The 12565-nt window shown below is 35.8% G+C and overlaps 1 pseudogene; it reads right to left on the bottom strand.

Moving 5' to 3' along the window:
- Positions 1-5140: 5140 nt before the first annotated feature.
- LOC136380954 (phosphoglycerate mutase 1-like) lies at positions 5141-12364 on the bottom strand (annotated as a pseudogene).
- Between the last annotated feature and the right edge of the window lie 201 nt (positions 12365-12565).

Raw genomic sequence — 12565 nt, 5'->3', positions numbered from 1 at the left:
ACTTGAATGCCTTCAAAGAGACACAGAACCAATGAAACCAGTAGTGGGTTGTAGACCACATCAACATTAGACCTAACTAGCCACACAAGTTATATGCCCAAAGGGAGAGTCCAGAAAACATAAGACCCTGCTAAGGATAATTATCCCCCATGGTATAGCCACTGAACAGCATCTAATACACATGATTAAGGTTGGCCCTTAAAGCCAGACAGCCAGAAGTGTTTTTGCATGAATGGGCCAACAGAATTCAAGATTTAGATAAAATGAGAGAGCAGTATAAACAAAACCCACAAGAAACATTCCTAGAGCAAAGAACGCAGGTGTACTAGAAGTTTGTACCTTTCTCATAAAAACATTACAGCAAAATTGAGAGTGAGAACAGGGCTACCTAATACAGAGACAAAATATATTGATCAAATAAATCAACAATAGAAATCCCCAGAAAAAGAATTCAACAAAATGAAAGCAATCAATCTACATGACACAAAGTATAAAACAATGGTTATTAGGATGTTCAAGGATCTTAGAGTAAGAATGGATGATCTCAGTGAGAACTTAACAAAGAGATAGGAAGTATTAAAGAGGACATTGAAGCCATAAAGGACAAATAGCTTTCCAGACTCCCTCCCCCCAAAAAAGTTAAAGAATGCAATAAACGTTAAAGGACCTGTTATAAGAAAAGGAAAAAAAAATTAAGTAGTAGAAGATTATAGTTTTAAAGCATTAAATGGCAAAAAAGTTAGTACATATTAATAATAACCTTAAGTGTAAATGGGATACATTCTCCAATAAAAAGACATAGCGTAGGTAACTGGATAAAAACAAATGACTCATATATATGCTGTCTACAAGATATTCATCTCAGAACAAAAAATACACATAGATTGAAAATGAAGGAAAACTATGCAGCCATAAATAAGAATAAAATCTTATCTTTTGCAGCAGCATGGATGGACCTGGAGAGTATTATGCTAGGTAAATAAGACAGAGAGAAAAAGACAAATACCATATGTTCTCACTTATTTGTGGAGTCTAATGAACACAATAAACTGAGGAAAAAGATAGAAACTGAGATAGGGAACTGAAGGACAGCTGTCAGAACAAAGGACGAAGAGAGGACTGAATCAAAGAAGGTGAATGAATTAGCAAAAAACATATATTTAACATATATATATAAAGATAACAGAGTAGCAATAGTCAGAAGGAAAGGGGAGGTGGAAGTAGGAAAAAAGGGAGGAAGGGGCAGAAATTGGTGTGTAAAGAGACTTTTCACGGGGTGGAAAGGCACAATGAGGTGTATATAGATGGTGTTATATTGAGTGAAACACTCGAAACTGTGTCAACACAATAAATTAAAAAATGAAAAGACATTGGGATCATGTCTTCTATGACAAACAATTTTTTAAAATATATTTATTAAGTATAAACTGTGACAGAACGAGACACATGGATATAAAGGTAACCTGACCTGGAGCTCACACTTTGATATTTATACTCTGATTTAAGATTTTTCTGAAAGGTCATATGTGGCTTCTTCATAAGCTTGGAATTTATATTACACTGATGTACTGATGTATATAGTGCACTAGAACAACAATGCTAAAAGAAATGGTTAAATGCTGTTATTTATTTCAAAGTGTAGAAAGGCTTTTACTATTCTAGGAAAGTTGCTAATTGGAAGATACTCTTGCAGTTGGGCCAAAGCAATGTCAGGATGAATTAGGCCATGCACAAGGATTCTTATTCCTCAATTCTAACAAAAGCTGTAATATTTAGGCACTTGGGGTCTTGAACTTACTAATGTGATGTGAATCCATTTTCTCCACAATCATTGCCACGATCTAAATTTGAACTTCAATTTTCAGCCAGCAATGTACATCTAAGCACCAGAGAATAATCCATAGCAATTCAGAATCAGAAAAGAGTAAACACTTTAAATAATAAATATATTTTTGCCAATATAAACCAATGGTGATTATCTCCCTTGGCTTCCTAAATATTTAACTTACCCAATTATGTTTCCCTTGGTGTTGTAGCCACAGAATAAAATTAATGAAAAGCCAGTGATTATGTGTGGGTCTAACATAAAGTAGTGGTACTAGTTCTTTGTAAATCTTGAGAATACTTACTATAGTTTGAGTTTCTTTCTTTAAAAAATAATTAGAACTTATTTGGCATTATTAGATTTTGATTAGGAACTATTTTTCTCCTACATCTGAAAAGATGGGATTTCAGGCTTTTATAGGAATGACTTGTTTCTGCAACATTCCGGCCAGATAAACCTAGGTAGACCAGGCGCTTTATCCGTGTCTTCACTTGTTCAATAGAAAAACAAGGATGTTCTACTTTACTGTTCCAGATACAAGGATGACTAAAGGTCATGTGAAACATCATTATAAATTAGAAATACTAAAAAGTAAAAAAATGGCACTCTACTGTAGCCTAGAAATAGGTGTAGGCATGTGCTAAATAATGTCAAAGTGGATATTCACAAAAGCTAATGAAATAAAGTTTCTGGTTTCTGCTCCAAAATATAAAGAACTGGGAAATCATTATTCTCCTCCTTAGAACTTGACTTGAAAATTTATGTTAAAGACACTGTTATAAAAACAGCACGTTATTCACAAAAAACAAAATGACAAGTTGATCAATGAATCATAATAGCCCCAAACAGACTCAAAAGTATATACAACTAGTTATTGAAATACAACTGTCCTTCAATAGAAAAAAGATCTTTTCAACAACTGGACTTTTTTCATATGCAAAACAATAAACCTAAAGAGAAAGCTTGTACCTTACACAAAACTTGACTGAAACTGGATCAGAGACCCAAATGTAAAATACAAAACGCTTGAGCTCTTAGAAAAAAATAGGAAAAAAAATATGCATGGGCTTTAGTTTGAAGATGTTACCAGTACAAAAGCTAAAGCATGATTTATGAAAAATAATTGTAAACATAACTTTAAATTCAGAGTTTAAACTTATTTTTATATAAAGCAAGAATGTTTCCTTTAAAAGAAATCATTAAGAAAATAAAAATAAAAGCCACAAACATGAAGAAAGTATTTGCAAAACACGTATTTGAATATTTGTATCCAGAATATAGAAACAACTCTTAACATTAAACTATAAGAAAAACAAACAGACTCAATAAAAATATGAGCAAAAGCTCTAAATAAGCACCTAATTATTAAGATATATAGATGGGTAAATGATCTTTTGAAAAGATACGTACCATTCATTTCTTTCTATTAATATGCAAATTAAAAGAACAATAACTACAACTACAAACCTATTAAAATCTTAATATACAAAATTTTGACAATAATCAATTACTGACTAGAAGATGGAGCAACCAGAATTCTCATTAATTACTAGCAGGAATGAAAACCAGTATAGACACTTTCAAAGACATTTTTTGCAATTTCTTACAAGGATAAGCAGTCTTACAATATGGTTAAGCATTTTTACTCTTAAATATTCATTCATCTGAATAGAAAACTTATGTCCACACAAAAGCCCACATGTAAATACTCATAGCAGCTTTGTTCATGCTTGACAAACCATGAAAGCAACAGTAGTGTCATTTTATTTTTCATTGCTGTCATTCCTTTATTATATTGACCTGAAAAAAAAAGATTTAGTTACATTCAAAATTCATACTGGGCCCAAGTGGCAGGGACAAGCAAGTGAAACATGATTCACAAATCAGACATAGGAAAAAAAGCGCTTGGACTTCATTAAGAGACATTTCACTGCCATAAAGCAGTAAGGAAGGAGAAGGATTTTAAAAACACAGCAGGATGAACTCCTATATCTTAAAAGTCAAGGAACTATCCCATCTTGGTGTGAGGAATGACGTATTTTGTGATGACCACAGGTGGGGATACTTTTAACTGCCACTAGAAACCCCAGAAAGGTTTCTGCTTTGTATTATTTTCATATATATATATATATAATATATATATATATATATATATACATTATATATATATATATACACATTATATATATATATATATATATATATATTTTTTTTTTTTTTTTTTTTTAAATAGTAAATGCAACATGTGAACATTCAGGATTGATCCCAATCTTCTGGAGCCAGCTCTCTGGAATCAGGGAGGAGACGTTTGTTAGAATCCCCATGCATTTGTCTTTCACTATAATGACCAAAGCCTTTTCAGTCAGTCACCTGACCTTCAAATAGCACAGGACTAGCCTGGAAACACAAATAGGTTGTTTTATCTCTCCTCATTGGTCACAAACTATCAAGGCCCTTCCCTATCTCCCTTAGTAATAAACAAAGCTGCTATGAGTATTTACATGTAGGCTTTTGTGTGGACATAAGTTTTCTATTCAGATGAATGAATATTTAAGAGTAAAAATGCTTAACCATATGGTAAGACTGCTTATCCTTGTAAGAAATTGCAAAAAATGTCTTTGAAAGTGTCTATACTGGTTTTCATTCCTGCTAGTAATTAATGAGAATTCTGGTTGCTCCATCTTCTAGTCAGTAATTGATTATTGTCAAAATTTTGTATATTAAGATTTTAATAGGTTTGTAGTTGTAGTTATTGTTCTTTTAATTTGCATATTAATAGAAAGAAATGGTACATATCTTTTCAAAAGATCATTTACCCATCTATATATCTTAATAATTAGGTGCTTATTTAGAGCTTTTGCTCATGTTTTTATTGAGTCTGTTTGCTTTTCTTATAATTTAATGTTAAGAGTTATTTTTATATTCTGGATACAAATATTCAAATACGTGTTTTGCAAATACTTTCTTCATGTTTGTGGCTTTTATTTTTATTTTCTTAATGATTTCTTTAAGTCCTTAATAATAAACAAAGCACTAACAAAAACCCAACTTACTACATCTAGCCTTTCTAGGATAAGAGCCTTCCCTCTGCTTGGACAGAGAACCCCTGCCCCAGATGTGCCATGCTGAATAAATTCATGATGGAGTGGATGAAAGAGACAAAATGGTTATTATGAAATTGGGAGCCACTGGTCCTTATCTGTAGTCACAAGCTAAGATGCTTACAGATGTGTTTGGCGTGGCATGTACGAGAAAAGTTGAAGAGGAATGAATGAATAGGAAGGGTGTCTGGGAAAGTAGTCTGACTGCTCACTTTCATTTCTTGGCCTTGCTGTGGGCAGCCACTCTCTCCATGGCTTTACACATGGTCTCTTTATCTCCCAGGAATGCATGGGCTTGATGGGCTTCAAGTTCTTGTTCAATTCATAGACAATGAGAATACCAGTTGGCAGGTTCATGTTCAGCTCCATGATAGCTTTTTCAAAGAAACCCTTTAGATCAGGGGTCGGGAACCTATGGCTCATGAGCCGGATGTGGCTCTTTTGATGGTTGCATCTGGCTCACAAACAAATCTCTAATAAAAAAAAACATTAAAAATATAAAACATTCTCATGTATTACAATCCATTCATTTCCTACTGCTCATGTTCATGGTTGTGGGTGGCTGGAGCCAATCACAGCTATCCTCCAGGACAACACCAAATTTTTATTGGATAATGTATAAGGTACACAGGTCGTTGTATGGCTCTCACAGAATTACATTTTAAAATATGTGGTGTTCATGGCTCTCTCAGCCAAAAAGGTTCCTGACTCCTGCTTTAGATTCTTGATAATAACCCCAAGGCTGTGCCATAGGATGCGATCAGTACTCATTTCCTCTTCTTGACTCGGGGAATTATTTCTCCATTCCAAAAGGTCAGAACTCTGGCTATAGTATCCTTCATATTTTAACAGGATTGTAGCCAATCTTCATTGAAGTCTGCATACCTGCCATCTTTACTGATGTTGCTTGTAGAAGGGATGGTCAGACTCCATCAGCAGTAGAGGGGCATTATAGGAGCACCTCTAGATCTTTACCTGGGCTTTTCCAGGCATGGCAGCAGTTTCTTCTTAATTATCAATAAGTCCAGTCAGAATCCCACAGTTTTGCTCATTGAAGCACCAAGTCCTTGCTACTGGAAGCCACATTTGGTTGATGGCACCTGGCACTGTCCAGAGAGACTGAATTGCTCTCTTCTGCACTGAGCTGAATCTAATGTCAAAGTCACAACACCTGATCACTATGCTTCACCTTCTGTTGCCCTTCTGAACTCTGGTTGACATCTTATCAGCAACTAAAGTGGTTGTTCAGCTGCTAAAGTGGTTGTCCAGGCTCCATGTGTTCTCAGACAGTGCCCGACCAGCACCAGCTTGGTAGGAGGCCACAGTCACTGCTCAGAGTGCAGTGCAGACTGGGGTTCCACAAGAGCCTAGATTGGCAGCCCAATAATGCCCTTTAATAGTTTAATGAGGCCCTGGCCGGTTGGCTCAGCGATAGAGCGTTGGCCTGGCATACAGAAGTCCCGGGTTCGATTCCCGGCCAGGGAACACAGGAGAGGCGCCCATATGCTTCTCCACCCCTCCCCCTCTCCTTCCTCTCTCTCTCTTCCCCTCCCGCAGCCAAGGCTCCACTGGAGCAAAGTTTGCCCGGGTGCTGAGGATGGCTCTGTGGCTGCTGCCTCAGGTGCTAGAATGGCTCTGATTGCGGCAGAGCAACACCCCAGATGGGCAGAGCATCGCCCCTAGTGGGCATGCTGGGTGGATCCCAGTCGGGCACATGCGGGAGTCTGTCTGACTGCCTCCCTGTTTCCAGCTTCAGAAAAATACAAAAAAAAAAGTTTAATGAATAAATAAATACTAGAAGCTCCACACAGAGGAATATTATTTAGTGATAAAAAATGAGGTTTTAATATGCATAACAATATGGATGGGTCTTCAAAGTGTATTTCTAAGTGAAAGCAGCCAATCTGAAAAAGCTATACATCTTGTAGGATGCCATTTCTATGGAAAGTGAAAACCGTATAGCAGAGAGTCAGATCTGTGTTTGTCGGGTATTGAGAATTGGGAGAGAGTTGATTTAGGGAAGCACACAAGAGTTTTAAGGTTGTGAAAATTATTCTGTATGTTATTGTAGTGGTGAATACATGACAATATAAATTTTTTCAAAATTTACTCATAAAGACTGAGCCTTAATATATGCTAATTAGGAAAACATAAATTAGAAGATTGAGAGACTCCAACATGGAATGCAGACTGTAGTAAAAAAATATAACTGTACTACAAATACATGACATTACATCACTGAAAGGAATTATGGGAAAAGGTGCTGATTTCCATAACTTTTTAAATAAGTGGAAACTGTTAAGACTAAAAAAAAGTACAGTGGTACCTTGAGATACGAGCAGACCAACATATTGATACTTTTTAAGATACGAGCTGCGACTTGGTCCATATTTTTTTCGATATCCAAGTGACATTCCGAGATACGAGTCATGATTCGGAAAGCTGCCGCTAGTTGACATGTTGGTGCACGGGTCCAGTATCAGCAGCACAACACCAGCATTTTGTACTTTCTCACGTGTTACCTGCAGAATCAACTCGAATCTCATGCACTGTACTTGTTCTTGTATCATTTTTGCATTTTTTACTAACTTTTGTTGTGTGCTATTATGGGGTCACAGAAAGTGAGTGTGAAGGACAGTGGTGAGAAGAAGAAGAGAATGATGTCGATAGAAATAAAGCAAGAAATAATTAAAAAAACATGAGCGTGGTGTATGAGTGATTGAACTGGCAAGGCTGTACAACAGCAATACAACTATAATTTATACCATCCTCAAACCAAAGGATGCCATCAAAAGCACAAATCCAGTGAAAGGAAATACAATTCTGTCCCAATTAAGGACAAATATTCATGAAGAAATGGAGAAGCTTCTGCTGGTGCAGGTGAAAGAGAAAGAACTGGCAAGAAATACAGTGATGGAGACTGTAATATGCAAAAAAGCATGAAGAAGAAAGAACCATCAACCTCAAAAGTGGCAGAAGAAGATACATTTAAGGCAAGTCACAGCTGGTTTGAAAATTTCAGGAAGAGATCTGGCATCCACTTGGTGGTGAGGCATGGTGAAGCTGCGAGTGCTGACGTTAAGGCAGCTGAGGAGTAGATCACACGTTTTGCTGCGCTTATCGCAAAGGAGGCTACATCCCTCAACAAGTGTTCAACTGTGACAAAACAGGATTGTTTTGGAAAAAAAAGTGCCCCAGAGGACTTTCATCACTGCAGAGGAGAAGAAGCTGCCAGGTCATAAACCCATGAAGGACCATCTGACCCTTGCATTGTGTGCAAATGCTAGTGGTGACTATAAAGTTAAGCCACTGCTAGTGCATCATTCCAAAATCCTCGAGCCTTTAAAACTCACAATATTCTTAAAGAAAAATTGCACCAATGCTAGGGCATGGGTTACGGGGCAGTTTTTTATTGAATAGTAAATCTCATCTTTGGTCCTACAGTGAAGAAATATCTTCAAGAAAATAAACTCCCAATGAAAGCATTACTAATCCTTGATAATGCTCCAACCCACCCGTACCTGGTCTTGAAGATGACATTCTTGATGAGTTCAAATTCGTGAAAGTCCTCTACCTCCCACCCAAAACGACTTCAGTCTTACAACCTGTGGATCAGCAGGTTATTTCCAACTTTAAAAAGCTTTACACAAAGCACTTGTTTCGCTGCTGCTTTGAGGTGACTGAGAATATAATTCTAACCCTTTGAGAGTTTTGGAAAGATCACTACAACATCATGATATGTTTATGCATTATTGATTTGGCATGGCAAGAGGTTACAAGAAGAACCTTGAACTCAGCATGGAAAAAGTTATGGCCTGATGTTGCAGACAGGGACTTCAAAGGATTCAAACCAGAGACTGAGACTGAGGTAGAAGCGTTGAGGAGATTGTGTCCCTCGGAAAGTCTATGGGTCTGGAGGTAGATGAGGGTGAGATGTAAACGAGCTTGTCGAGGAACATGAGGAGGAACTCTCAACTGAGAAGTTGAAGAAGCTACAGATAATGCAACATATGGAGCTTCTGCAAGAGATTAGTAGTGAGGAGGAGGTAGAGTCGGAGGAAGTGATTTCTACAAGTGAAATTAAAGACATGCTGGTAATGTGGGAGAAACTTTCAAGTTTCATTGAAAAGAAACACCCAGAAAAAATTTCAACTGGTCGTGCTTCAGCACTTTTTAATGACACTTCTTTGTCACATTTCTGTAACATTTTAAAAGGTAGGCAAAGGCAAACCTCTTTCAATAAATTTTTATTCAAAAGTCCTGCAAGTGAAAATGCCAAAAGTGTAACCAAAAAGGCAAAAACAAGTGATGATTAAATGAAAAATACATAATGTTAAGCTTAGGCTGTTTAAAGGTAAGAAAGTGAATTTTTTTTTACAATAAAGTTTTTGTGGTTTTATTTTAAGTAAAGAAAGTGAAGTTTTAGTTTTGTTTAAAGAAAATGCAGTTTTAGTTTACATTTAGTGTTAGGAAAGTGCAGTTTTAGTTTACATGTCTACAGTGCCTGCATCCCTTCCTCCCTCCCTCCTCCTCCACCATTCACCTCCGTTAGCCGCACTCGTCTGTCTCCAAGGTAAGAATACAGTACTAAATAACACTTTTTTCTTTTATTTCATATATTTTGTTATGCATTGTAAAGTATACATGTGTGTTTCTTAATTAAAACATGGTTTTTTTCATAATTTAAGATGGTTTGGGGATGTTTCACAGGGTTGGAACTGATTAAATATATTTCAGTTATTTTAAATGGGAGAAATTTGCTTATTATATGAGTTGACTGACTTACGAGCTCGGTTACAGAATGAATTATACTCGTATCTCAAGGTACCACTGTAATAACTGCATTCTATCCCTGGCTGGGTAGGTCATTTGCTGAGATCATTCTCCTGATATGCAATATTATCTGTTTGATCCCTGATTAGGGCACATACAAGAATCAAATAATGAATGCATGGATAAATAGAACGACAGATTGGTGTTTTTATCTCTCTCTTTCTTTCTCTTCCCCTTTCCTTTATTTAATTTTAAATAAAATTAAAAATAAACTGTATTCTTATTGATGAACTCTCCTCACTCTGCCCCAACCACGTGGGCACAGATAAGGAGATCGAAATCATTCTACATGGATTCTGGGCTTGACTAGTTAAGGTAACAGATGGTGGATAGTGATAACTAGGTTTCTCACTGTTGAAATGGGAGGTTACAGATAAGGGTGAAGGCTAGAATAAACTATGTGGTTTAAAGCTGGAGACACCAGTATGAATAAATGGATAGCTATATATGTCTACATGTCTACACACACACACATGCATACAGTCATACATGGGCATATTTATAAATACACATGTATATACAGAGTGGTATGTGCTCATATATTTTCCTAATATTGTATACTCAAAATTTGGGAGCAATGACACACTAGTTACAACAAACACACCCTTCACCATACCTCAATTTCTAATACTATTCTTCAATAAAAGGAATCTAAGCTCTGTGGAATAATGGCTGATTTGAGGGTTGGAGTCATCTATATACAAAATGAACCAGGGTAATCTTGCAAAGTTAGAAAATAAAAATGTGCTCAAAAACACAAAATGATGAAAATGTGCCAAAGAAGCACAGGAGCCAATGAAAGAGCCCCTACTTACCAAAACTGGAAGAATTTGAGTAACAAAATAAATAAAGTTATGTTATATTATACCCCAAAGTATGAAATAAAATTCTATGAGCCCATATTGATATAAATAAATAAATAAATAAGAATAGACCACTCTTTTATAAAAAAATCTAAATAATTTACATAGATCCTTCCCCTTCAAGGACGTGGCATATTACTCCCATTCATGAAGTGTAGATTACTCATAGACTTTTTCTAATGAATACAGTTGGAAAGAAGGAAAAAAATGAGTAAGTTTATAGTAAAGAAATATGACCAATGCAATCCCAACCAAGTAAACAAAGTTAACATGATAAAAAATGATTCACATTGATGTTATGTACTTTTAATAATAGTGTAAAGCAAATTATATTTTAGCTCTGTGCACTCCTTCCCAAAACTATGACCCTTGTCTAACCATGAGGAATATATCAGAAAAACCAAACTGAGGGACATTTAGTGAAACAGCTGGCCGTTATTTTTCAAAACTGTAAAGGTCACGAAAAATAATAAAGATCTGAGAAATTGTCACAGTCTGGGAAAGCCTGAGGAGATGTGAAAACTGCATATTATGAAATATTTGGGGTGGGATCTTGAAACACCAAAAGGATATTAGGTAAAATCTAAGAAAATTTCCACGAAGTATGGACTTCAGATAATAATAATAATGTCTGCATACTAATTTTTTGGTGTGACAAATGTACCACAGCAATATTAACAATAGGGATAACTAAGTTCAGGTATTTGAACTCTCTAATCACCCTGCAACTTTTTATAAATGCAAAACTATTGTAAAATAAAGACTGATCAATGACAACAAAAAGTTAATGTAACAGGACTAAATGAGCAAGTCATCAAGTCAAGTCAACACTACCATTGCCTTTTTATCTATGCTAACTCGTGAGTACGGTGAGAACTGATCACCATAAAACACTTACCATAGGCAGAATCCTGGACTGATGTGATTCGTAAATATTGAACTCTGAAGCGTCTTTTTCCCTTAATGCTTTGTCCTTGCTCTAAGTGGTTTTAGCATTTCATGGAAATGACTAAAGCTCTCCCTCTTTATTACCAATGTTTGTAGATCATGGAGAATAGAAATATGTGGTTCCATGCCACAATTAGTCTCTTTTTATGGCAACTGCTATATTTAGTGAGCTAAAGGGAACATTCCCTATCCTCCAATAGGCGGTGGGATCTAAGTGCCATATACTTCTCATCTGTGTTTCCTTTTGTCATCACTCTAACATAAGCTCTCAAATGCCTAGAAAAACTTAAACATATTTAATAATTTTCAACACTTGTCAAATTTCACTTAAGAAAAAATGTGTTCTGAGGTAGAAATGTACAGGCTGTTACCAAATTTCGTAAATTCACATACTTTAATATAATGACACTCGTTTAGAGTATGGAAGAACTGTCACATGTAAAGAGTTATTCAACTGAAAAATTCTACAGAGTTTTGTTTAAAATAGTCTAAAGGAAGAAATTATTCTGATCTTGCCTGTAATAAAAATGGATAAAGTTGCTATTAGTTAGAATCATGAAGTTTGCTATGAAAAATTGCAGAAGGGACCCTATGTTTATTTACTCTTATGTCAGCATTTCAGCAAATTGTGCCTTTTAAATAAAAAGTTTCTAAATAGACTTTTTTTTATAATTTTATTTTTTTAATGGGGTGACATCAATAAGTCAGGGTACATATATTCAAACAAAACATGTCCAGGTTATCTTGTCATTCAATTATGTTGCATACCCAAAGTCAGATTGTCCTCTGTCACCTTCTATCTAGTTTTCTTTGTGCCCCTACCCCTTTCCCTCTCCCTCTCCCTCTCCTCCCACCCCTCGTAACCACCACACTCTTATCAATGTCTCTTAGTCTCACTTTTATATCCCACCTACATATGGAAGAATGCAGTTCCTGGTTTTTTCTGATTTACTTATTTCACTTCATATAATGTTATCAAAATCTCACCATTTTGC

This window comes from Saccopteryx leptura, chromosome 9, assembly GCF_036850995.1.
Source record: "Saccopteryx leptura isolate mSacLep1 chromosome 9, mSacLep1_pri_phased_curated, whole genome shotgun sequence".
Lineage (NCBI taxonomy): Eukaryota > Metazoa > Chordata > Mammalia > Chiroptera > Emballonuridae > Saccopteryx > Saccopteryx leptura.
This window is presented reverse-complemented; position numbering and strand designations above follow the sequence as displayed.